Here is a 26090-nt window from a genome sequence, read left to right on the forward strand (position 1 = left end):
TTCTTATTTGTTTCTTGTTCTTATGGGTCGCTGTTGTATATCCGTCTTCATCGGTATTTGCTTCTTTATTGGCGATGCTAGTTGTTGGTTTGGGAGCGGTTGTCGTGGTCGTTGTACCTGCATTATTGGGTAATTGGATCGTTGTTTTAGGTTTATCTGAAGGTATCGGTGGCTGCGTGTTAGAGTTGGCTGTAGTAGATGAGTTTTGACTAGTTGCTTCGGAGCATGTTTTTCCGTAGTAGGCTGTATAGTTACAGAATTGGCATGTTGGGGTCTGCCCGGGATATGTAATTAGCGTTGTTTGCTTATAGGTCACACCATCCTTCGGTGATTTGCATTCGATAGTCATGTAAGAAGGTATTGGTTTAGTCACTTCTCACAATACGAACGCCATTGGGAATGCCGGAGAAAAAATTTCTCCAGGTGTCATTCGTAATAGATTCTACTTCTCCATATTGCGACATGATTTGTTTGATGAAATCCTCCTTCGTGCGCGGGGCCAAATCATGGATACGCACGTCCACCATGTCGTTTTCCATATGCACGGGGATCTTGATTCTGGTGTTATTAAATTCGACCTCGTGTTGCATGTTGTTCTTTGCAATAAAGTTTTCGGCCTGTGCTAAGCTTCTAAACGTGATCAAAACACAGTTTTTACGTGATGTAGCTGAATGTAGGTAACTTCAGCGAGATTAAGCTCCATTTTCACTTTAACTAATTGTTCCACTTCCTTAACTGTTCGTGTTATCCCGTAGCACAGGCACTTTTGCTTCATTTGGCAAACTCATTTTACTCCGCAGCCGGGGGCAACGATACAATTTGTATGTGCACTGATATAGAACAATAGCTAGCTTGATTCACTGGTGCCTGTAGCCTGCTATAGCGTAGCAATTTTTTTTGCTTCTGCTTTTTGCGACATCAGAAGGTAGACCTTCTAGTTCTTTTGGTAATACATTTAACAAATTTCACGTACCGTCAAGTCCCCAGTTACCGTGCGTTTAGGTGGATTTGACGTGACTTCAAATCCTGTTTTTTTTATCAAAATGAAAACCGCCCTCATAGTCACCGTAAAAATACCTATCTAAATACGTCACAATTTAGAAATAATATAAAACTATTACCAACAAAACGAGAATAAGTAGTTGAGGACATTTGTTTGGCACCAGTGCACGTTATATGATCAACTTACGGTGTATTTAAAATTTTGATTCAACTTTAGTTGGAATGTTTCAATAAAACGATGAAACGAAAGGATTTGGGATCTGGATCTCTCCGATGGATTTAGGGAGCTAGTTCTTTAAATTTCGTGATTTTGAAACTGCACGGTGAACGACACATGCACGGCGACTGGCGATTTGAAGGAAAATTAGAAGATATTAGTAATCAGTGTTTTCATTCGATTTGTAGACAATTTTCTTTAATCAATTAAATTGTGGGCAGTTTCCTTCAGTTGATTTAATCATTTAAATTTATATTTTGATCCTATTGATTACCAAAAATCCTTCCTAACTGGGGTTCTAATCTACCCGACCAAGGCTAGTCTTGAAAATAGTTTCATTTAAATAGAATATATCAAAAAATTGTGTTAGCATGATGCCTTGGAACTGGTAATACTCGCAGAACACCAGACAAAGAAAATAGAAGTTGAACCGTCTCTGCGCATCTACAAATCGCTTGCTAAATCAGAAGATTTTGTACGAATTTCGACATTCTCTTCGTTCGAACATTTTATGGATATTTTTCTACTCATTTAGGTTTAGCATCTTCTACGCCTTTTAAAGGTGTAGCTTGGAACACCTAGTGTTTTCCAGCACCGTCAAGCATTGTCATATTCGGTTAGCGCATAAATACTGTGAACTCTAGAATATACTTTGTTGTAACGAGAGTAAGTACTATAACCTTTCTTGTGACAATGAACATATTTTTAGGATTGTCTTTGATTTGGAATTGATTTCATTATGAACTTTTCAAAATTTAATTTAGTTTCTAGTGACTATATCAAATTGTCAGAATTAAAAGCTTTATGCAAATTTTTTTAAGCCCCTCCCGAAACAAAATCCTGGCTACGGGCCTGTACCACTGTCTACTTTCTTCAGGACATACTAATAAGTTGAAATTACTTAGATAATGAATTACCAATAACACTGCATAAACCAAATATTGCATTAACAATGGCGGTACAAATGTAAGCATACCGTGTCCATTTTGCATTCTAGTGTCAATGCATGGACATATGTACTAAGGTTGCCGTCCCGATGAGAAGAAGGAAGAGGGTCAGCAGGGTCACCTGCCCCGGAACCCGGGTCCTTTCTGAGGGCCCTCATTGTATTCATTCATCTTTTTAAAAAGTTTAGATGATAAAATTCCTTGATGAATATATTAACTTAATAATGTGGATGTATCCAGTATAACATCACCTTGCACAGTGATCACCTCCATACAAAAATCGGACAAAACCTCAAAAGTTGCCCGAATTTGATGAAAACTTCACATTAGGGTAATATTGTGACACTGAATTCATCTTTAATACTTATTTTTTAATTTGTTCAACATTATTTTGACACATAGGGTGGTTCAAAAATTCAATATTCACGAATATAAAGTGAACTATTTCTGAAAAATTGTTTTCAAAAATTAAAAAAAATCATATTGAAGAATCCACAATTTTACAATTGTGGATAATAGTGGGATAAATTTATAAATTACTTTATGAACCCTGGGTAGTCAAACACTACCACGCGTCCTCTTCACACTTGAACATCATGAAAAATCAGTTTTTTCAATACCTGTGGTTAAAAAGGGGCAAAACAATTTATTCATTTCCAATTCAGTACAAGTCATCTTTACGAATTGTTTCAACAATGTTCAAAACCACTTTGAACATTATAACTTTTGTTTAAAGCACGATTTATTATTTATTCTGCATGTCTGGGTTAGTAGAAAGGCTAGCTATCAACTAAATCGAACGGTAAGTATAAGCCCAATGAGTCATCTTTCAAATTAAGTCAGTTTGACTGTAATCGGAATCTTAACTTAAAAGATATATTCATTTGAAGAACAGCGCTTTGAATACGGTTTTTTTGGAATTCATTTATTTCACCTTTGAAGTTCTGCAAAACATCGAACATTTGTATTCAAGATTCAACATTTTAGAAAACTCCTGTTTACAAACATAGAAAAATGTTAAATTATGGAAAATCCAAAATAAAATTTGGAGGTTTTGTCCAGCTAGGGGACACTGTTGCGTTTTAAAATTTTCGTTTGTTAATATAAAAGTTTTTGGGGAGTGACCTACCTCACAAGGTCATTGGTTAAATCGGTATTAAAGCTATTTAAGGTTGCACAGAGAATGCGTAAAATTCGCAAACGAAAAAAGCAGTTTTTTTCCACACCGTATGTCAGATCTTCATAAAAATCAATCAGCAGTACAGTAACAACATTCTACATACGCTGATTGATTTTTATGAAGATCTGACATACGGTGTGGAAAAAACTGCTTTTTTCGTTTGCGAATTTTACGCATTCTCTGTGCAACCTTAAGAATACACTACAAAAAAATCGAAATCATTTCAAAGTGATTTCAAAAATACAGAGCCGAAGGCAATAAAAGTGACATACGAGAGCATGAATGAACGTGGTGATGGGGAAGGCCACTCAGGGGAACTGTGGGTAAAATGAACAGTGAAGGTAAAATGAACAGGTAGCCATATCAAGAACGAAAGAAACGTGACCTGCCAAGTATTCGAAAGATTTTGGTAAAAAGCTGTCAAATGTGAAATACATATGATAACAATCAAAATCGGCATTCGTGTCTGTCGCTGATGTTAAATTCGGCATGCAGAATTTAAGGTATTTTGAGGTGAAATTTTAATATTATTCTGATAATGGTTTTACATCATAGTAATTGAACCTCTTGCAGATATTTCACTGCAATAAGTGGGAATTAGGACAAAATGGCTTAATACAGAGGGTAAAATGAACAGGTTGTAGAACCATCTTGCCACTCCAAGTACCAAACCTCAAAATTAATCGGAACGCTCACTTCAAGATTATATATCTTCACTGTTCTCCAACAGATCCTAAAAATTCAAACACCCGTGGAGAACCCAAGCTTGTAGATTTGTTTCGATGCCACACGATTGTAAATTGGTTAATATTACGCCATTAAAATTTAATTTTTCCGTAACAAGTTTTTTTATCCACCACCACATGTTCAATTTACCCAAACGCTATAAACATGTCTGATTTTTGGACATGTTTTGAAATCAAGAATAATGTTTGAAAAAATATGTTTATGTCGATGTATTTTCACCAAATATGTATAAAACACGTCTAAAAAGAAATATATAAGGTGATTGTAATATCTCATTCACTTATTAGTTTGAAAATAATGACTTTGCTTAACCCTAGAACGTTGCACTGGGGTACACATGTACCCCACGCCTTCTTTGGAGCCCTGTGTAGACGAGAATTCGGCATTTACCGACCTGGGACCCTAACCATAATTCAATTTAGAGTTCCTAGTAAGAGTAAGAAAAGGTGGTATAGCCAGTTTGCTTATAGCCTTCGTAGAAGCAGGTGTCAAAGTTGGCGTGGGGTACATTTGTACCCCAGTGTACGGTTGCCGTTAGCCTTTCGTCAGGTTTCGTGCTGTCAGGGGAAATGTGACTCGTGGCAATACCAGTTTAAATACTGGTTGTTTTACTACGTAAGTAACAATTAGTATTATAAAATCGTTTTAAATAATTTATTCAATTAATTTAATTTAATTTTTAAGTAGAAAAAAATCGTTCTCATTTTTGCTGATTTTTATTGTTTATTTTTTAGAGTTTTTCAAAATCATGGCTCGCAAGTATAATTTGCACACAGTAACTGCTATAGCAGTAACGTTGCGGGTTACCAATGTATTACTGGTCAGAAATATTTTTTTCATTTCGATTTCCACCCCATTTCGTGGTATTTTCCAAAACCCGATTTTTAAACTGGACGTCTTCCAAATAATTGCACTTTTTCAAAAATATCGAAATTCCATTTTATTTCGTTCTAGACCATTCTTTCAACTTTTAGAATCATTTGATTTTTTTAAATCCTTTGAAAATTTTCAAAGTTATAGTAATTCTTGTAAAAAAGTCAAAACCACGATTTTCTCAGTTTTTTTTGTTCAATCCAACTTATATATCATTGATTCAATAAATTTCTTACTTTCACTTATACAGCTGTTTTCGCAATTAAAAAACAAAGAAAATGATGCATTGTCCATTTTGTTGTTTGCATTTTTACCTGCAAAAATTGCTATCAAACGCGTGGAGTTCATTTGTGCCCCAGTGCAACGTTCTAGGGTGGAAAACGCAAGTGCAAGGGTTAATGCGTTCATTTTACCACCAGTTCCCCTACATCCTATCGGGTTTTCTCATTTTTTCCACTTTTGACACTGTTGAAATGCAGGAAAAAAGTTATTGATCGATTAATTCGAATCAAGATAAGAAACTCATCTCATTAGACATTAATTAGCTTCTAATTGTAGATGCGGATTATTTGTTGGAATTCTTGCATTTTTATAGCACGTTAAAGTATGTTTTTCCCTATAAATCAATTGTGTTGAGACAGAGCCTCATTGTTTTATTTGCGTTCTATTCCTTATTAAATTAGTTGTGGAACTCGCGCTTCGACTTCGTCTCATCAGAATCCGACACCTACTAAGTGACAGGACTAATTTTTAAATTGAAGTTTGTTTGAGATTTTACGATTGTTTTGACATTAAAAATGTCTTACTCCACTATCTGGGTCTAGATGTCATTCTAAAATCTAAACTATCTCCCATGTAACGAAACTATGTAAGGTTTGCACGCTTATAACTCCGATATTACTAGATGGATTTTAATCATTCATACACCAACCGATTCAGAAACACCTAACTTAAATATTGGTAATAATTTAATATCTCCCCAATAAAAGTAGACTTTTAAAAATTGGTAAAATTAAAAAGTTCACGAAAAAAGGGAAAATTACCATTCGTGAGGCAGATTTCTCAGACACAGCCGTCATTAGAGGGTAGGTTAGTGGCTCAATCACACACGAAAAGTCATAAATAGAAGCAACGCATGTCCGTTTAAATCAGTTGCTGCTCTTATCCCATACGAGCAACATCTTCTCCGGGCGATGCAATAAGCGCTATCGATTTTCGGCAACGTTGGCATTTGCACACACTCGCACCTAAGTTACTAAACCATATACGGTTAGTTTATAAATAGAGGTGACGCGTACCCGTTTGAATCAGTTTTTGTTCTTATGTCGAACGGGTAAGATCATGGCTGCAGCGTCTGGGCACTACAATAAGCGGTAGACGCTATGCATTTTCGGCAGCGGTGGCCGTGTGCGGATTTTTCGGGTACCAGCACGGTGTCACAGAATGATTTGCAAAGTAGGTGGGTGGGGTGGTTTGGATTTAATTCAATACAGTGTGTGCTGCTTAAGAGTGTTGCGTTTGAAAAAAATATATTTATTTTTATGCATGCGTGTGCGTTGTAACTTGTTAATCCATGTTTACGGCGCTTTGTAGCTACGTAGGGTAAAGAGCCTATTGGTTTTCATATGTTTCATATTTCGGTTATGTTTTTTTCAGTAAGGCATCTGACAACGTGCTTCTGTAGTTATTGCACTGTTCAGCAGCGTAGTATTTTATATAGGAGAGTACACTCAGGTTTTTTTACGCGGATTATGAAATTTACGCGGTTTTCATTTACGAGTTTTTTTAAATTTACGCGATTTTCATTTACACGGCCTGTATCCCCTGCGTGAAAAAACCTGAGTGTAATTGCATCGGAAACAATCACATTCCCAGCAGAACTTTTTGTTTTCTAATTTCAAACACTTTTGTTTCGTACTGCACACAACGGAAAATTTTAAAACAGAACTTACCGTCCCAGCAGCAGTTTAAGCGGATGTTCTTTTTCGATTCAAATTCAAGTGATGTCTTAAGCGTTACTGGTCTTAAAATTGTTTTCCCAGTTTATTCAGTCAGAGTATCTGTCCTACCCTATGTATTTAAAACACAGTTCTAATTGCGTTTTAAAGTATACAACAAATAGAACGGTTGAGTATACTAATTTAAATTTTTAAATAAATCTGCTTTAAATTATGAAACAAACCGCTGTACTGAAGATATAATTATGTCAGTCCTATTACCACATAAAACACCTATATAATAGAAAAAAAAGGCAGAATTGGTTTAATAATACAATGTTTACACTACAGAGTTATAACCAGGGTTGTTAATCGATAATTAATCGTCATCGTCGATAACGTTAACCACCCGTCAACGTCATCGGAAACTCCGTTAACGATAATGTATCGTCGCCTTCATCGTCATCGTCGATAATTGTATCGTCGTATTCATCGTCATCGTCGGTTCATCGGTTATCGCGATACATTTTGCGTTACTTTCCCGTTTATTGGAGTTGAAGTTGATGCGGTTAACTTTCAATTGTTTAGAAATAAATAACTATTAAAGGACATGTTGTTGGCAGTTGAAAATCAATAGTTTTGGACATTTTCAATACACAAGGGGTTCGACGATGTGTCAAAATGGATTTTTTCAACTTTTAGGGAAAGTTTCTTATATTGAAGAAGTTATTGGGCATGTACCGTCGGTGCGTCAAAATAGAAATTTTTTCAACTTTTTGCGAACTTGTTATATTGAAGGGCAGGTTGTTGGCAGTTGAAAATCGATAGTTTTGGACATTTTCAATTCACAGGAGAATCCACCAGTGCACAGTGTTTGCAAAGTGGCAAAAAGGTGAAAGAAATTCTTTGAACCACGAAAAATATTTTTTAGCTATAATGTCTTCAGCAAAGTTTATTTTTGCATTTAAAAAGTATTAGTTGGGTGATTAATCCCTCTAAAGCTGAGAAGCAAGTTTTTGTTTGGTCATTTATGAAAATAAAAAAACTTTTTTTGGCAAAGTTGTTGAGAATATCTTAAGTATTAACTTCGCTGAAGAGACTATGTGTCTATCTGTCGATTTAATTATACGTTTGTGAATATTTCTTTGATATACCCCAGAAAATTGCTTTTTTCAGAATACTTTTCCTGGAAATATTGTAGAATTTCAAAATGTTCCAAGATTTCGTTCAGCTTAAGAAAATTCAGAATTTTTGTAATGTAAGTTTATTTGTATCTCTTACAACTTAGAAGTTATTGAATGTTTTAGTGTCCAAAAAGCAATGTTTTGGTATGGAAGCCGCAAGATTCCGCTTCACCAAGACGAATCTGTAAAACAAACACTATCAAAACCATTTGGGGGGCTCTAGACTACGTTCAAGTCAAATTCGAGTAAATTCCTTCTTTAGAATATTTTTCTTATCTTAGAGCTGCAAAATATACAAAAAATAATAATACTGTACTGTAAAGGTAAGGGAATCTTAAGGGAAATTTTTACTAAATAATCAGAACGGGTTATGAGGCTTTGTCGAGGGTCTAAAGAAGAATATTTTAACCGCTGCGGTTTATTAAAAAAAAGAAAAAAAATATGTTAGTCCAGGTGTTTGCGTTTCTACTTCGTCTCTTCAGAAGCAGATGTGCCGATTTTGTCAATGTCATCGTTTTATCAGCCTATAATTCATCAAGGGGCTGCACAGAGGAGTAACTAGAACAAGTTCTTGGCCAATAACCAAAATATTTTTTTTCGATTTTTTGTTTCGTTATATTTTTTACATATCTAGAAGCCTACACACAAAAAATAATGAAATTTAAACGACATGTAAGTCAATACGAATGTAAACATTCAAAGATTGAATCAAAACTTTGATTGAAAATTACGTTAAAATCAATGCACTCAATTGGAGGATCAAAAAGCATACAATTTTACACTTGCATTCGTGTAATATTACATGTTATTCATTTTACAGCAATAAGCGCGTAAAAAATACATTGAAGTGCATTGGTTTTCCATTTGAAGAAACTGTAATTTTCAATCCACGTGTAGAATTATAATAAAATTCGTTGAAGAAAGCACGACAAGTCGTGTGGATTTTTGATGGAACCTAATTTTACATTTATATTCATGCTCCAAATATGTGCATGAAAATAAACTTAAAATCACAAAATATTTTTTTCTGTGTACTGTATAACGTGGCAAAATTATGAATATGTCGAAAATTGCTAAAGAATTTTTGCATTGATGAAAAATGGTGATATTTTAAGGATTTTTTTTTAATCATTTTCATCATATATCCAGCAATATCGCTTTCTAATTATGATGACTGTAATAAATGACACAATATTATTATAAACGTAGTTGAACACAACCATTTGTATAACTTCAGCCTAAAACTAACCGAAAATAGTAGTGTTGCTGTGCACTGGACCAAGTTTAAAAATGCGTTTATTAAACATTTTATTCCAAACTTGAATGATAAAAAAGTTGTATTAAACGGATAGATCCAGCAAAGTTGCTGAAGCAGTATTACAAAACAAGATTCCAGCTATCCAAAAAATATAGGAACTCTTCCGGACTTGTCCGATCTACAAATTCCAAGCGATTTGAAAATTTTAAATTTTTTACTAATTTGGGGTATACCATGACAAAGATATCCTCGAGATTACTAGTATTCGAAAGGATATAGAAAATTGACCTCTGAACTGATAGGTGGATAGATGCCAAATTGTCCCAAAACTAGTTATTGTATATTTTTTGTTCATATTAAGGCACAATAACAGCAACAGCAGCAGTAAATAATTTTAGCCAGGATTCGACCTCAGTTACTCCTCTGTGGGCTAATAAAAACGGGTATTCACTGTATTCAAAAAACGACTAAAACTCTATTATGAGGCCGTTCATAAATCACACTACATATTTGAGGGTAAAAGAAGGAAGCATGAAGTATCTTGTTACATAGTGGAGAGAAGAAACTTAAGAGGGGGCTAAAAGCTTCCCAACTAGAAAAAAAAATCAGACATTGGAAATATGTATATTCTCCTTTTAAAAATTCAAAATCTTCTTGCTTAAATTAAAATTATAATAAAATCTGTTAATCACCACACCACTTAGATGTGTAGCGTAATTTGTGAATGGCCTAATAATAGTGGTTTAGTAGTTTTTTCAATATATGTTTTTTCGTGCTAAAATTACTAATTTCACATTAGCTCAAAATTTTTCTTCATGGTCAAAACAATTTTGATCACCTTTTTGCCGCTTGGAAACACTGTGCACCTGGGACTCTTCTGTGCACCAACTTACTCGAAAAGTTGAAAAAATTACATTTTGACACATCGTCGGACCCTTCTGCGTATTGAAAATGTCCAAAATTATTCATTTTCAACTGCCAACAACATGTCCTTCAATAGGTATTTATTTCTAAACAATTGAAAGTAAACCGCATCAACTTCAACTCCAATAAACGGGAAAGTAACGCAAAATGTATCGCGATAACCGATGAACCGACGATGACGATGAATACGACGATACAATTATCGACGATGACGATGAAGGCGACGATACATTATCGTTAACGGAGTTTCCGATGACGATACATTATCGTTAACGAGTAACGCCGATAAATTATCGTGAAAAATGTATCGTATTAACAACCCTGGTTATAACACGTTTTAATAATTAGCAACAAGAAAAATGTCACCAAGATAGCATAAAAACCCGTTTTAACTGGTAGTGCGAACGTTGCATAACAATGTAATTTATCAAATAATTTCATTTTTTCCACCACTAATCGATCAAGAAATACTTAACCTTAAGATTGTTTACTTAAGTTCATTAGTACATTATTGAAAATTTAAATGGAAAATGAAATTTCATATTTCATGGAGAATCTGTATATTTCCGTTGGCGGGCGTGGGCTTCCTCATCACAGTTTCTCAATATGGAACTTTTCTTTTGAATATATTTTCTGGACAGACCAGCCTATTTTTACTAGATGCATCAGCCAAATAATGCCAATCACCTAGTGAGATACTTGATTAATTAATAGATTACCGTTAAAACCTCCAATAAATTATGTTTTAATGGGGAGGGTATATAGCAAATTGTAACATATGAAAACAGGCGAGTGAGCAAGAACGTGAGTCGATAAGTGTGATAGATAAAATTCATTTGCACGCTCTTGAGAAAAGCTACATTTTTAATGTCACCGTGGTCGTGTCCTGTACACAACCCTTCAATTTTTTTTTTTTAATATTCAGGAAGGAAACCCACTAATTTGCAGCTTTGCCGCTAGTTGACATCAGATTACCACTGAAAGAAGAAATAAGAAAAATAATTTTATTACCCATTATGTCGCAGACTGAAAATTAGTCTAGCATAATTAGCAGAAGTTATTAGACTTTCAACAAAGTGATGTCTGGGTTAAGTTTGTATGCGGCCTAACAACGCATGGTGCTGAAAAAGTAGTCGACTCTCGCGAACTTTATTTTTTATTAAGTGTTCATCTTTTTCGTTCTATGCATCAGTTTTAACTCTCTAAAAGGAAAAAAATGATAACCAAATTTGTGCCTGAAGGTACAACACCTAACTCAGTTTCCGATCACATTTCAAAAATCGAAGCAGAACCAGATTCGCCGGCTGCAGTTAATTTGAATAGCATATGCCGATGCCATAAACGATGGGAATCCCGACCAAAAAAAAAACGTTGGCATCTCGAGAGCTCGCTCGCTAAATTATCTGATACCTTATGAATCTGATACATACTTTACTTTCCCACAGCGGTCATTTCGACACAATAATACAGGTTTGTTTCTAGAACCGGCGGCCTCAGTATTCAATCCAATCGCAAACTAACTCCGACTACCGGGTAGAGCCTATAGAAAGATAAGCAACACAACGCATCGTTCAAGTATAGGCACTTCATTGCTCGTTGTAAGTAGATATAATAGCATTTAGTTTGGCTGGTGTTGTTATCTTTTCAGCCTTTTCTTCGAGTACCGTGGTGCGTTGAGCCTATGTCCACCCTATTCTATTTAAGCCCTTGTTTAGATGAGCGTCTGTCATATTTGTACAACTCTTCAGCTGGAATTCAAGTGTCAAAATTAATGTACTTGATCCGCACTATCGCTTAGCGCAATCGCTCGTCATTTCACAGCTTTGACGCTCTTTTTGTAACTATACTGTTCCTTGAGAATCAAGCAAATGGACTAATAACAATGTGTAGATATTACCTCTATCATGGATCGAGTAATTAACTATTGGTGTCAACATAGGCTCATCGCCATTTATAAAATTTGTTGAATTAATTAATATTAGACTGTAATACGACCCGGTACTGGGGTGCCTCGTAATGGCTAAACAAAAATAAGTTTCAAGCAATATAAAAAATCTAAACAAACACCTCCTTCGATTTTGCTAGCATTGGAAAACCCAATCCAACTATCGCCCCATCGATGGTCCAGTGCGAGATGTTTGTTGATCTTTTGACTTGCAATTGTTACTTTCTCGGTTGAGTACTATTATTGTTCAAGTACGTTTACACGCTGTACGGTTCATTAGTTTTACGCGGCTCTTGTAAATAGAGTCTGTTATTTCCAATCCGTTTATTTGACATGGCTAAATGCGCTAGCTTACAGGAGACAAGAGGAGATCGGATAAACCGAAAATTGGACGTCTGAGGAGCAAGAACGCCACTGATAACTATTAATTGCTTAGTACGATAGTTAAACACGAAGTAGATGCATCTGATAATCTCTAGATCTAGATCAATTATTGTAATTTATATACCGAAGCAGATTCTCTGATAAACTGACATGATTGATCAAAGCGACTGTAGGTCGAGTAATGTGGTGCTACGACTGAGTATCAAAAGCTAGCTCGAGTCTTCTTGAGTCTTGGATAAAATTGCGACAAGGTGCTGGTATCTCTTATTTCCTATGTTACAAGATGATCTGGTTTACAAGATTGAGAAAGAAAGAAATTTTTTATTACTTACACAAATAGATAAACTATGTAAGAACATATCACAACAATTTTAATCTTCAATTCCAATTCAAAGTATTTTTGAAGATATTGGTAGAACGAAACGTGTAGAAGTGCACAAGTATGCAAGCGCACGAGCGAACGTAGTCGTGAGGAATGCCACTCACTTATTCACTCGGTTTTTTTTCGCGCTTCCGTCACATTTCACTTAAAAAAGCTGCTTCACAGAATAACTGAATAATAAATAACTCCGCCAATTTGTGACATATTATAATGGAAAAATTCATTTCACCTTTTCAAATGTGTGTTCAACTATACCAAAATTTTCAAATAACTTTTCTTTCTGTTTCAAAAAAATCATGTTTCTATTATCACCCTAGCCATTTAAAGCCAGAGCAGTGTCTGCCATCTTTGTTCAACGCATTGAGTTAAATGATAGTGCACCAATAGGGGCACTCGATTCGAGTTTTCTTTGCGCTCAAACATGAGAATTTCACTGTTTTCAGCGCATTTCTGTTATTATATTGGTTCTTAATAACGAAGCAAAGCTGTTGATGTCAATTTTTACGCATTCCATAGATTGTAGGCCAAGAAATTAATGAATTAGTGAGGCACCCTGGTGAAGTATGGTGGTATGGTGAAAATAGGCACTTTATTTTATCTAATGAGAGATGGCGTTTGGTCACGGATTTCTTACAATAATATTTTATTACGTCTATAACCAACGTTTCGAAGGTCTATGCCTTCATCTTCAGCAAAAAACGAACAACCCATCAAACCAGCAATCGTATATAAAAGTTTACAATAAATTACAAATAATGACAGACTAAATCAAAATTACAAACAGTGCAAGCAAAAATTATGTTTTGTTGCAAAAAGTTCACATAAAATGCAAATCTGTGATCGAAATACAATGTTGACTTGAAGTTATTTATTAGTCCACTACAACTTAAAACAAAATCGTACATGCGGAATAATAAAGACAATTTTGAAACATTGTATAGAAATTAATTTGCAATTGGATTAAACTGCAAAATCGTTCAAAAAAATAGTCACCTACTTATAGCACTTCGCAAATTCTCTGCCAGACTAGTTCAATATTTGAGCAATAAAAAATGGCTTGAGTACAGAATGCAGATTGTGATTTGACAGGTATAGAAGGTATCATTGGAGTGCCATATTTAGGTTGGATTATGGTACTTTTAGATCGTAATCACAAAGCCATAAAAATGAACATATATAATCGTTGCTGTACAACGTGCGTAACAACAACAGTTTTAAGAGTACAATCACATGTCAGCTTTCAGAATATTTAATTTTCAATTACTAATTAATTAAATATAAGTGCTCAATACATTTCCTCTTAAAGTTAGCTGAAAATTGTTCAAAAGCTATGAGCTTTGGCAAATAATTCCAGTATATATGATTGTTTAAAACACCACGGTTTTATCAGGGTTTATAGTAAAGGATGTACGAAATCAAATTGCATAACAAGAAACAGTTCGTCAAAATTCACCTAACTTTCAAACTATCAGAGAACAAAAAAAAATATCACAATATATAAGCGAACGGAGGTCTTAGTGGAATGTACGTAATATTTTAAAGGTTTTCTTCCATTTAATTCCACTATGTTTTGCCTTTCTCATATAAAGAAAGGCTATGCAATCACTGTAAAAATCGACTTTTTAACCGAAGCCCGGAGGGCCGAGTGTCATACACCATTCGATTCAGTTCGTCGAGATCGACAAATGTCTGTGTGTGTATGTATGTGTGTGTATGTGTGTGTATGTGTGTGTGTCATTTAAACTCACACAATTCTCTCAGAGATGGCTGAACCGATTTTCGCAAACTTAGTTTCAGTTTCTTTGAATATATTGTCCACTATCGACGATTCCGGTAGTTCGGAATTCCGTGCATATTCCACAATTAAAGTCACATCGGTTCTTCGGTGATGACTAAACCGATTTTCTCAAACCAAGTCTCAAATGGAAGGCAAAATATGCAGTTGAGTATTCCGTCGCCGCGAAGGAAGGACACGAATGTTTGAAAATTTCCAGGCTTGGTTTAGTCATCACCGAAGAACCGATGTGACTTTAATTGTGGAATATGCTACGTCTAATATCCAAGGATTAGAGACTTGACGCTGAATTTTAATATCTTCTATAGTTAAGTTATGTTTTTCTGAAAAAGCGTGTTCCGCTACCTTGGATTTGAAGTGGAATGGTAAATCTTTATCAGATTCTCTAGAAGCTTTTGCTAACTTTATCACAATGTGAACTTGATATTTTGTATATCCCCGATTTGCTCAGTGTTTCTATCGGATCCTTTGTGGATCCTAGTATTGATTTTAGCTGGTGATTTTTACTACTGTAAACTAGATCTACACCAAACTTTTTTAATTTTTTCCTAAGTGGATAAGCCGTATTTTGGTTGAAATCTACTGCTATCCTTTTTAAATGTTCAGTTGTTGGAGTTAAGGTTGTGAGGTTTTGCTTATGAAGCATTCTAGATTTTCTATTAATTATTGATTGGATGGTTTGCTCTGGATACCCGTTGAGCTTACCTGTTTCGAAAATGAATTTAGTTTCTTTAGTTTTTGCTTCTTCCCTTAATGGTAAAGTAAGCATTCTATGGACCATGTGATGAAAATGTCCTTACAATAACAACACTAATTTGAATTGGCCTCCGGACTCGAAAGGAGTCGTCAGCCATCGTCCTTGGATGTTTCCGCTAAAAGAGTAGTCACGGTACTGCTTTTGAGCATATTAAAATATTGCTTTACCTTTCAGTTGTCCACCTTGGTTGCAGCTGCGATCGATGGTCCGGTTTCCTCTGCTCCCAAAGTAAATGATTTCCGTGGTGAGTACAACTAAAACCCTGCATGTACACCAGTAGTACAGAGCATAATTCCCCTCCAACAACCCACTGAGCGAGTCGAGGGGCTACACATCCTTTAGGGGCCGTACACTAATTACGAAAGGCTTTTCACAGCTTTTCAACCTCCCCCTCCCATCTAGATAAGAGCTCGTAAGATTTTGGTGAACCCCTTACGTAAGATCTTATCATGATTTGTGTAATTAAAAAATCATATTGTCAATTCATTTTTCATGCATGTTTTATGATATTACGTAAGAAAGGACGAACCCTCCCTTCCCCTCAGATAAGAATTTGTAAGATATTTTGAAACTCCCCCTCTCCCAATATGCCCTTACGTAATTATTGTATGGCCCCTTACGAAGTGTATTCAAATTGTGGCAAAATCACAGCCTGGGGTCCGCGGACCCTTATGAAGCAATGGAATGATCCCTGGGGGAACGCGAAGGTGAATATCTTTTTCGAATCGATATTGAATTTTCAATTTTTTTCGCGGCAAGCTGAAAATAATATATTGATAGCAAACAAAATCTGTCTTCACAAGCAGGATTATAGTGAAATGAGTCTACCTTAGAAAATAGAAGTGGCTTTAAAGCGGGAAAATACAATTTCGATTGATTTCAAGCAAATTCGGCTTTGGCCTACTAAAAGTGAAAACTGAAAGTGAACTCCCAAGAAAGTGGAATACATACAGCTATACCACGTGAGAAACTGTGTATAGATAACGTTTAAAAGTTTAGGTCAGGCAGAAAACTATATTATGATGAACAACAACGTCAAAACCAAGATTCTGTATATATCGATGACGATAAAATTGAACTGCGCCTACACAACCTAGCGCCGCGCATTAGACCAGAACACATTAACACTCCCAGCACCATGCCTAAAAATAGACGGCGCGGTATTTTCAAACCACTACAGAACCAAAGAGTTCATATTTATGGGTAAGACATGTTCCTGAAACATTATTTAGTTTTTAAATCAATGAACCACAATATCTTCACAAAACTGCGTACATCACAGAACATGTCTATTGTAACTTGAAGTTTACACATTGAATATCGCGTTTTATGATACCAAAATGTTCGTATTTATGTGATAGAAAAGTTTTTAAAACATTGTTTATAATTTTAATCTAATGAACTATAATACATTTACAATTTTTTATGATTATTCAGAACATTTCATTATTTTCAATTACAACTAGAAATTTACGCAATGCGTATTTTACAGAACATTTTTTATCTTCCATTGTGTCCATTCCAAGTTAGAATGGAAAAAAATATCTGAGAAATACGCAATTTTGTGAAGATAAATTAGTTCGTTGAATTGAAAACTATGAACAGACACATTGTTTATCACATAAATACGAACATTTTGGTCTCATAACATGCTAAATTATAAATCATTCTACAGAAGAGGGATTCCGTGAGAAACCGGCCGACTGCAAAATATGACCATCGTTGATTCGAACGAAACTTTGCAGTTGTGTTCGGTTAATGAATCTCCATGATTTTCTCTGGCAATTGCAACATTTTGATACAAGAGCAATTTTTCAACAGGGCGTAGAAGTTTCTACTTGCATCAACTTCAAAAGTTTGTTGCTTGATTACTGTATTTTAAACAGCAAAGGTATCTGAGAACGAGTTACAGGAATTCATTTCCTTCAATACGAAATAAAATATACCTAAACTGGAAAAAATGTTGTGTAATTTTTCTAACAAAATTATGTTAAAAAATTAAATTGCAAGAAACCCAATTTTCAAAATTTTTTATATTTTGCCAAAAAAACCTAAAGTGAAAAGATATATTTTGAATGTGATTGCATGATGGAGAACTTAACGGTAAAAAAGTTTTCCTAAAAATAACTTTATACATGTTTTTAAATTTCATACTAATTGATATATCAAATCCGTAATTTCCCGGAATTTGTTACGTAATAAGAGGGGTGGGGGTATAGAGAAATTTGTGACATTTTGTTACATGGGGGGAGGGGGAGTCAATTTTCGGCAATTTTTTCGTTACTTAATTTATGAATGGCCCAAAGCTAGGCGACTCTAAGAAAAATCAACCTATTACAACCAATACGAAAAAACACCCTTCAACAGATGTTGATAAAACACAATCCTTTAACGAAACGAACTTCTTGTATCAGTAACGAAATAACAATGGTTGGTCTAGTGCCTCCAAACCAAAAATCAGCACAATAAATGCCGATAAATTGGGATTTACAACAGCGACCCGTAAGAGCAAGAAACAAATAAGAACTTCCGACCCCGAGTTGTGGTGGACAACACAACTAATGCATCACCGCCACGAAAAACAGTCTCAACACGCGGTACAAAGCAATAACTTTGTTTAATTCTTTTATTTTCATATAATGTTAAAACATGGGAACTCCACGGTTCAGTTATGCTGACGCATTGAGGCATGTCAAAATAACAAAATAAATATATAATCCGATGTTAAACCGTGGGGCCGCAACAACCCAGGGTGACTTTGATGGGATCCATGATACGAAAAAGATTGGGAACCGCTGATATAAGATTTTAATCAAAATGGTAATGCGTTAAAATGACCGAAGGCAAACAGGCAAACAGACATAGCACTTGAGCGTGATGTTTAGTGTGACTATTAAGTGCACAGGACTGATTTTATACAGAAATACGAATTGCGAAAAGTTTTAAAGTTTTGTCATTCGAGTAACAAACTTTATTCCACCTAAAATAAAAAATATCGTATGCGCTCGTCCTTAGAATCGATTATAATTTAAACAGCACCTAATTAGCAGTATATCCGAAATTTGTAAAATGTGACTAGCAAGCAAGTACTGATGTTTGAATAGCTTTAGTTTTCAGTATTCTATGAAATTTCTTAATTTCTTCAAGCGTATTCACGAGATACAAGTTAGCCAGAATTACTCCCGTAGAAAAAATACTATTCGAGAAACGTTCTGAATTATTCCCAAACTATTCTTATAATACTCGCCATACTGCGAATACTACTAATATATTCTCTATTATTATAATTCGACCATTAAACTACCAATTACCTTGCTCATTTTAACATGTCTCTAGAATCAGATTGTTTTCCTAAAACATGGAAAAGCTCTTTCCTAGTTCCAATTTTTAAAAATGGTAAAAAATCCGATGTGCGTAACTATCGTGGAATAGCTATCATCTCGTGCATTCCCAAGATTTCCGAGGCGATTGTTAATGAAAATTTATTCCACCAAATCAAGAACAGAATTACCCATGTGCAACATGGTTTTTTCAAAGGGTGTTCTACAAGTACAAATCTACTCGAATTCATTAACTACACATTAACAGCAATGGATAACGGAAACCATGTTGAAGCTCTTTATACAGATTTTAGCAAAGCATTTGATCGCATCGACATACCCATGCTACTTTTTAAATTAGAAAAAATAGGGTTTGAGCCAGGACTTCTTACATGGGTACAATCATATCTTACAAATCGTGAACAAGCTGTTAGATTTAAAGGGGTAAAATCAATCCCAATTCAAGTTACATCAGGAGTCCCTCAAGGGTCTCATTTGGGCCCGCTATTCTTTATTTTATTTGTTAACGACATTTCCTTTATTTTAAAATATGTAAAAGTTCTTATATATGCTGATGATATGAAACTATTTCTAGAAATAAGAAATGGTGAAGACTTTCAGACATTTCAAAACGAAGTAAATATATTTTATACATGGTGTAATAAAAGCCTTCTGAAACTAAATGTAAAAAAATGTAATTCCATAACATTGAGCAGAAAGAATAATATACAGAACAATAGAATCTTATTGGGAAATCAACAAGTAGAAAAGTGTGGCAAAATAAGAGATCTAGGAGTTATTATAGATTCCAAAATAACATTCATAGATCATTATAACACAATAATTAACAAAGCAAACAGCACACTAGGTTTTATTAAACGCTTAAGCTATAATTTCCAAGATCCCTACACAATAAAAACATTATATGTAGCCTAAGTGCGTTCAACACTAGAATATTGTAGTATAGTTTGGTCGCCTTTTTCAGCAACGCATGCAGACCGGATAGAATCAGTACAAAAGCAGTTTTTGATGTTCGCTCTTCGTAAACTAGGTTGGACTGGACTACATTTGCCATCTTATGAAGCACGGTGCATGCTAATTGACATTCAAACCTTGAAAGATCGTCGTGAATTTTCTATGGTATCATTTGTAAACGACATTGTATCACATCGTATTGATTCAATCGAACTTTTATCGAAACTAAATTTTTATGCTCCTTCTCGACAACTACGTAACCGCAGCATCTTTTGTACAATTCGCCATCGCACTAATTATGCCAAGTTTGGCCCTTTAAACCAAATGATGAATATTTACAACAAACATTGCGAAAGCATTGACTTCACTATGTCAAAAACAAAACTTAAGCAGCAGTTTAAAGTAAACCAAAATTTTAACTAGTGTTAAGTTAGTTTAATAATTATTGTAAGAAACCGGTCTACATCTGATTGACGACTTGAAATAAATAAATTTTGGTTATCATTTCTAATATGTTGGTTAGGGTGTCCCAAAATGACATCATGTTAAAAAAGTCATCGGGCTCACTTCCTAAATGAAAGGTTAGGGTATCAGGACCACTTTCTTCTTGGGAGTGAATTTGTTAAAACGCTCCATACTACTGGCGAATTTTGATTTTTTGAAAAATGGACCGATTTTTTGTAAAATTTCAAATTCATGCTTGTTGAAGTGCTCCTGAACTGTCTTAGATTTTTTTCAGTATTTGTTTTATTTTCTGGAGATCCAAATGGAGAAGTTTGGTTAGTTAGTTTGTACAAATTGTGGATTATAAGAGTGGCAGAGCCTTTAAAACTTGGTAAAAAGTTTAATTTTTGGTGTTTTTCATTGGTTTTTCTTCAAAACTGGGTATCTACAAAATTTTAAAAGTATAGGAAACACTTCAAATAGTTGAGCCAAATATAGGGGCGTATTTATTTAAGTTATTTAAGTTTTTGCTAGATATCCTTTTGATATTTTATGCTATTCATAAAAATAACACTGTTCTACAAAATAAAGCAATTTCAGTGTGCTTAGTCCGCATTTTGTTTTTCGAAAAATAGGAGGAAAATGATTAAAAATGGCGTTTTCTGCTTGTCTCTACTACATCAGAATCGGTTTTTATGAGCATTTGACGATTTTTTAAAATTATTTAGTATACTAATAACCACCTAAAGGGGTTGAAAATCATGAAAATTAAACAAATATGTCGAGTTAGTGGCAAGTTATGGCGTTTATTTGTATGCCGAATTGATTAACGTATTCAGATTTTGTATATGAAGTCTCATTTCCACGTTAGGTACCTTAGAATGAAAAAAAAAATGCAGAAGGGTGGGGTGAATGTTAAAAAACGGATCTTTACGTTTTAGATCACGCAATTCCAAAATAGTCAACTATGAAGGCTTTGTATTTTCGAAAAAGTTTTACAACAGAATACAGCGCATCTTCTAGTACAATAATTTTGGTGAATAAGCCTCCAAGAAGTAATTATGGAGAATTAACTTTTCAGAAAATAATTAAAGATTTGGCATCATTAGTAAAATTATCATTATTTTTAGAATTGATGGTACAACAATTCATCAAATTCTCATTAAAGCCGATCCTGATGCACTAAAGACAAACAGAAAACACCGTTTTAAATCAATTTCCTTCTATTTTACAAAAACAATATGTGGTCTAAGAATATTTGAATTGTTTTATTTGTTGGAACATTATTATTTTTGATGAATAGCTAAAAATGGCTAAGGTTATATAACAAAAACTTATATAACTCATACCCCATTAGCCGTAGCTATACACTTTCTTCAGCAAAACTGCGCCCCTATATTTGGCTCAACTATTTGAAGTGTTTCCTATACTTTTAAAATTTTGTAGATACCCAGTTTTGAAGAAAAACTAATGAAATACACCAAAAATTAAACTTTTTACCAAGTTTCAAAGGCTCTGCCGCTCTTATAATCCACAATTTGTACAAACTAACTAACCAAATTTTTCCATTTGGATCTCCAGAAAAATAAACAAATACTGAAAAAAAAATCTAAGACAGTTCAGGAGCACTTCAACAATCATGAATTTGAAATTTTACCCAAAATCGGCCCATTTTACAAAAAATCAAAATTCGCCAGTAGTATGGAGCTTTTTAACAAAATCTCTACGAAGAAGAAAGTGGTCCTGATACCCTAACCTTTCATTTAAGAAGTGAGCCCGATGACTTTTTTAACATGATGTCATTTTGGGACACCCTAATGTTGGTCCTTGTTATTCGTATACCTGTTTACCATGCCCCAAAAACCTGTAGATTAACATGATAAAAACCTTGCCTTCCCATATTACGGTAATAGCTCAGTTGGATAAAGCGACAGTCCATTTAGTATCAAAAAAGCTTTCTTCAGAAGATGGCGTGTAACAAAATAAAACATCAGTACCTATTGGTTGTGTTCGATATTATATCAGGCAATGATTATTCTATTGTTAAACGAACCATGTTGGAAATGGTTTTTTAATGTTTGATGAAATGTTTAGCATTTGGTACAAATTTATGCGGTCTACGAATCGCTCGAGTCTACCAACATGTCTCACATAAAGGGGAAACTTCTCCCTCTTCACCATGCCGAACCGACAAAAGGGAAGTCAAGTAGGATCACCACTATTCGTCTGTGGACCATTCATAGCATCAATGAATAGTGCTGTCGTTCATCTCTGCTTGCTTTTTTTCAAATGTCGGAGTAGATTTTTGATCTTATCTTTATACAGTTCCGTTCTTTTTTAAGCAACCTGAAAATGAATGAAGACTGTGGGATTTGGATCCAACGATTTTTTATTCAAATATCTGATAAAAACTAAAGAGACGACATGTTTCATTTGGAATTCCAACACAGAGCTGTAAGCCTTTGCTGCTGAATTGGAATTCCAAATGTAACATATCGTCTTTTTGTTATTCCTGTCTCTTTAATCGACGCAAATAAAATTCAATCGACAGCATATTGACGATAGTTTTTGTCAATTTCACGCACTATAAATATGTGTGCATATCAGGTCATCGCGGTAACCTTCAGTAAAGTTTATTATTTTCAATGTATTTTCTATTCATAGAAATGTGCTTTAATCGATTGGGTGTAACGTGTTTATCATTTTAAGGGGAACCTGCACCTTGTGGGTTAAAAAATTCGATTTTCCTCTATTGATTTTTTTCTTATACATATAGGGGACTTTAGAAGAGTTTAGTCGTTGATTAAAAATTATAACGCTCTAAAACTTCATACAAGTTTTACCAAAACTTGTAATTTTCTAAATGGTAATAAATTCTATATCGCCATATTCTTAATCATTTGGAAAGATTCCAATTGTTCACTTTCGACAAATTTAATTTAACTGATTGTTGACAACGACATAAATGACGCAAAATACAGGTAAAAATAAATTTTTCACTAAATTGTGAGGTCAATTAGTACAAGAGTCTAATTTTCAAGATCATCGCTATATTGCAGTAACAAATAAAATGCGTATTTAATTCTTGATTTCAGGTCACTAATTGACACAATCATGCACACACACCCTTTGACCCTGTAATTATGAAAAGGGCACTGTCATATACAGGTCGACCATGTTGACATCGAAAACTGAAAAAGTACATTGTTAAATCCATAACAAAAATAATAGAATACACGTGATATAAATAAGTTTCGTAGCATTCTTCTCATAAATTTGGTCAAAAAAGCACACAAGGTGTGAGTCCCCCTTAATATTAAAGCGGTAAAATAAAAAAGGCATCTGATTCTTACTAAAACTTACTTGGAATAATCGCTTTATTACCAGTGCACTTAAATTTGCCTCCAACTAAGTAAAGTGTGTTTTAACAATATCATTCTAAAAATCGTTCTAGGCGTTTTTTATTATTACTATTTCACTTGATCTTTTTTTCAATTTGTTTCTGGATGCACATTGCCAAAAGTTGATATACACATTTTCCTCTTATTTGGCCAACAAATTTTGTTCACCAAATCCATTAGTTGGCACTTCAAATAACTGAGCTCCGTTGTTTAAACACAGCAAACCGAACATCACAAACTTTTCTATCCATTCTCCCTTACTCCGTTTCACTTTGGCCAAAATGTGTTAATCCTATAATTGAAAGCTTCACTTATCACCAGCGGAACCAACCGCTATTACCATTTATGCAAGGAGTAATTACGGTTGGAAAACTTTGCTACTGCAGCTTTTATCGGATATTGCCACGGAATACGGATTCGCTAGTTAGTTTCCACCACCAGTTATGAACGATATCTCATCCGAACAAAACCGTCGATCGAAGACGATGACTTTTCTCCATTTTCTTTAATGGATTGTTGTTTTAAGGGGGCCAAGATTTAATTGCAGCAGATTATTTGGTTTTTCCGTAATTTCTTCTCTTTTTTTAATGTAAAGCTATAAAAACTACACTCTGTAAACACCCTCCAGCTGCTATCCAACCTAACTGGATCGGATTTTCTTTGAATAAACACATCGTCATCGGTGCCGCGCCAGTTGTAGTAAACTTTTCGGTCGGCTAAAAGGTCTTAAAACCGATTTTCTCACAGTGTAAACATCGAAGGAATAAGATTTGCGGCTAGAATAATCACACCTTTCCGGCTAAAATCGACGTGGAATTAATTGTACTGCTAGAGTTATCAGTAGAGTTTCAAAAAAAACACACACTTATCTTAGCACTTGTAAACACCGATCGGAACCAGGAAAACTGGAACACGTCAAACTACTAGGACTAGGGAAGAGTAGAAGAAAATACGAGGAACACGAATAGATAACCACTAATTATTATGTTTTGTTTTCCATCACCTAGACAAATTCACCACACCGGAAATAGCGGAAGCGGAAAACAAACCAACAGATTCCACGGCCACGGCTAGACTGAATGCCGAACTCGGTTGCGAATTCAAACTTGAACTGGTGAAAGACCAGCCGCTCACATCCATACTCCCCAATAGTTTCTCCCAAGTTCCCCCAGCTGATGCCACTCACCAGAAGAAGAGTCTACCAACTGCTGGCTTGCCGTAGAGCTATCGTTGGGTTGCATTTTATCAGCACACATTTTGGAGAGATTGGAAAATTGCGCCATCCACCGTTGCAAGTGAGTGAGTTGTAGGCAAAATAACGATAGATGCGAGCGTTTTGTGTAGAGATTCTCTTGTTGACAGTCAAGCCGCTTCCGAGAGAAAGAGTGAGCAAAACCGGTTTGTTTTCGGAGACATCGGAAACACGTGGTCCTAGTGTTGTTTATGTGCCTATGCGGGATATGCGCGGGTGTCTGCGGGTGTGGGAAATCCGGTGGCAATAACATGCCTATGTTTAGATAATTTGTATAGCATGCAATTAATAAACATATCATTGAAATCAGAACAAATTGGCTCAACCGGCACATTCGCTATGGTATTAGAAAATGTATGTGTATTTTGTGATATAGTTGTTCGACTGATACGAACTACTTACTCGTACCTGTGCTTGCTGTGTGGTAATGAAGTGGTAATTAGAAAAAAAAAATCGGCACAGTATTTCACCATTCTATAAGGTAAAAAGCACGTTTGTACAGGGTGCGCCAGCTGGATGTATCCTTCTTCAACATTGAACATTTTTCAGCCGATTTTCACAAGCAAACAAGTTTTTTAGGATATTTCATTCCATTTATTATAAATATAGGTTTTGAATACAACGTCGATTAAATGACCACCTCCATTTGATACTCAAAAAGCAGCTCTTTTGCGGGCATTTTGCATGACATTGGACAGCATTGCGGGCATAATCGCAGCAATTTCAGCTCGTATATTAGTTTTGAGTTCGTCAAGGTTCTTAGGTTCGCTTGAATAAACTTTACTTTTCAAGTAACCCCACATCAAAAAGTCGGGTGCCGTTAAATCCGGAGAACGAGGAGGCCATTCCAAATCACCATTTTTGAGACAACGCGTCCTGGGAATTTCCTCTGCAAGAACTTGATTGTAGCGGCTGCGGTGTGGCAAGGTGCCCCGTCTTGTTGAAAATAGAAGATTTTCGAACCTTTTTCTGCATTTGTGGACAGGCAAAGTGCGCCGAAATCCAATGGTACCGTGCGCCGTCGATGATCTCTCCCTCTTTGAAAAAAGATGAACCAATGATTGTTTTGGAGCACACTCCGGTCATTAAAATTTTATCCCAAAAATCAGGCTCTGCATCAATCATTCGCATCGTTTTCAATGTAAAGCGCTACGTTTTCAGCGCGT

General features: G+C 35.0%; 1 protein-coding gene across 3 annotated transcripts in view; it reads right to left on the minus strand.

The window, feature by feature from the left end:
• Nucleotides 1-24741, minus strand: part of LOC131684773 (relaxin receptor 2-like) — a 230600-nt gene extending 205859 nt beyond the window's left edge. For 2 of the 3 annotated variants that reach the window (XM_058967913.1, XM_058967914.1), the window contains exon 1: nt 23635-24735. The gene's annotated coding sequence lies outside the window, so the exon portion shown is untranslated. Of the gene's footprint in view, nt 1-23634 lie in introns of all 3 variants that reach the window. The other variant, XM_058967912.1, reaches the window with a different exon arrangement.
• Between the last annotated feature and the right edge of the window lie 1349 nt (nt 24742-26090).

The sequence above is a fragment of the Topomyia yanbarensis genome, chromosome 2 (genome assembly GCF_030247195.1).
Source record: "Topomyia yanbarensis strain Yona2022 chromosome 2, ASM3024719v1, whole genome shotgun sequence".
Classification (NCBI taxonomy): domain Eukaryota; kingdom Metazoa; phylum Arthropoda; class Insecta; order Diptera; family Culicidae; genus Topomyia; species Topomyia yanbarensis.